Raw genomic sequence first — 2,716 nt, forward strand, 5'->3', positions numbered from 1 at the left:
GTAATGTTTTGTCATATTTTATGAAATGTCTAATAGGTTAAAAAGAATGTGTTTTCAGGACCTGTTTGTATTTGTGATAGAACACCGGTAGTCTTGATGGTAGACTTTTCTTTGGTTTTCTATATGAACGCTTCATTGCGATATTGCATGAAACATATACTTTCAGTTGTTTACACTTTAAGAAAGATTCACAGAGAACACTTTTATTAATGTACTGAAGAATATATTATACCTATGAGGAAGTTCAAATTGCTTTATAAAGACTAAAATAGGCTGCAGCTTTTTATTTTAAAAAACTCAGTTATTAGTCCAACACCCATACATATCAAAACTATTCAAACTTTTGTATGAATTGAGGTTATAATGGTACATATAATTATATGAAACAAAAACATGGTGTGAGCCTTGTTTAAATAACAAAGAATTGTGAGCTCTGTATCTCTCTTGTAACTTGACAACTGACATTCAAATTTTTGCTGACCATTAGTTAAGCATGATAAACATTAAAAATAGAAAAACAAAATTTGAACCCCTTTAGCAGCTTGCAAACACTTTAGCATTTGGCAACTGAAAAAAGTCCTTGACCATGCCCACACAAGGTGTCTTGTGATTAATTTTAATATTTGTTAACGCAATCTATTTCAAGACTAAAAGACAAAATACTGTTAAACAAGATGTGTTCTAAATACTTGTATGCCCCCCAAAGCGTCTATACTGATGAAAAACCACATAATATGATATATACAAGAGAACTGCAATGGTGCAATATACGCCCGTCGGAAAGTGAAATTCCACCTTGAAGCATATTATGCACTCTGAATTGATACATACATTCTGAATAGAAAAGCATTAAAGTGGGTCATGGTGCAATCCATCTGAAATGTGAAGTAATTATATATGTATTTCTCTGAGGGAGGTTGTTACAAAATGTCAGTGCAATATCTGTATCCATGATGATAAAGTCCAGGAAACCATTTGATCTACTTTTAGCCTTAAAGTAGGTCATGGTGCACCAAATAAGTTGAAACTGTTTGAAATGTGAAGTGATTATGTATTTCTCTGAGAAGTAGGTTGTGACAAAATTTCAGGGAAATACATGTGACCATACTATAAAAAAAATCTAGAAAATTGACCTACTTCTACCGCTAAAGTAGGTCATGGTGCACCAATCCAGCTGAAATGCTAACTGCACTTGTACTCCTCTGCAATGAAGCTTGTGACTAAATTTCCGGGCAATATCTGTATCCGTATTGAAAAAGAGTCTGAAAAACTGTTTGACCTACTTTTAGTTCGAAAGTAGGTCACAATACACTAATCCAGCTGAAATGCAAACTCACTCTTAGGCTTTTTGAGGAAGAAATTGTGACCAAATTTCAATGTGACTAAATTTCAGGGCAAAATCTGTATCCATAATGTAAAACGCCTGGAAAACGGTTTGACTATTTTCAGCCTAAACGTAGGTCAAGGACGGACCAATCCAGCTGAAATGCAAACTGAACTTGTATTCCTCCAAGAGGAAGCCTTTGACTGAATTTCAGGGCAAAATCTGTATCCATAATGAAAAAAGCCCGGAAAACTGTTTGATCTATTTTAGCCCAAAAGCAGGTCAAGAAGAAATGCAAACTGAACTTGTATTCTTCCAGGAAGCCTGTGACTAAATTTCAGGGCAATATCTGTATCCGTTATGAAAATAGCCCTGAAAACTGTTTGACCTACTTAGAGCGCTAAAAGTAGGTCAAGGTGCAACAATCCAGCTAAAATGCAAACTCTTACGCTTCTTGAGGGAGAAATTGTGACCAAAGTCGTATCCATTACAGAAAAAAGTCCGGAAAACATGATCTCGGACAGACGGACAGCCAGCCAGTCAGACGCACAGACAGCGCCATAACAATACGTCCCGTCTAATGATGGGCGTATAAAAACAAGTATTTTTACACAAACATTTGGAAAAAGATGTGTGGAATCGTTGCATGATCAATACATGTCGAAACTCTAAACTACCGATATACTGTTAATCTGTACACAAACAGCAACCAAGTCGGTAAATATTCATAATTTAACAGCCGCTAAGGCAGTAAATATTTATTGTTTCATGTTAAAATTTAGATGATTGAACTCATTAACATTTGCACTTTTATGATTTAAATGTTACACGGCGCATACATTCGCCACAAAATGTATATAACTGAGTTTAAGCTTGGGGTTTCCTCATTAGGTGAAATTCCCATTGGAATTTGGCCCCTCCCATACCTTTACAGGTCTGGAAATATATGGACGATAGTAGGTACAGTTAAATCATTTAGGCTATGGTTGTATATTATTAAAAACATTTAAATTTTGTATGGCGATAAACTACTCATATCGTCGATATTTTGGTAAAAAAGATTAGCAATTTTTTTTTACTAGAAGCCTCCATTATGGAAACCTATTTGAACTCGATGACCTACCCAGAATAGCTCATCAGCTCGCTCTTTACAAATGACGATATCACGTGATTTGGATGTACATTGTATTGTCTGCTAAGACGCCTTCTTTAGACAGAGTGTATTCGATACATACGGTATACATGTACATATAATTTATTTACCAATACACTATATTTTGATAAATTGTATTTAGTTATATAAACGTGTAGATATCGGAAATAAGTTGATGTTTCTGAATCTTATTTTCTAAACAAATAATCATATATTTTCTTTGTTTACATTACATGCAA

Source organism: Ostrea edulis, chromosome 5 (genome assembly GCF_947568905.1).
Source record: "Ostrea edulis chromosome 5, xbOstEdul1.1, whole genome shotgun sequence".
NCBI classification, from domain to species: domain Eukaryota; kingdom Metazoa; phylum Mollusca; class Bivalvia; order Ostreida; family Ostreidae; genus Ostrea; species Ostrea edulis.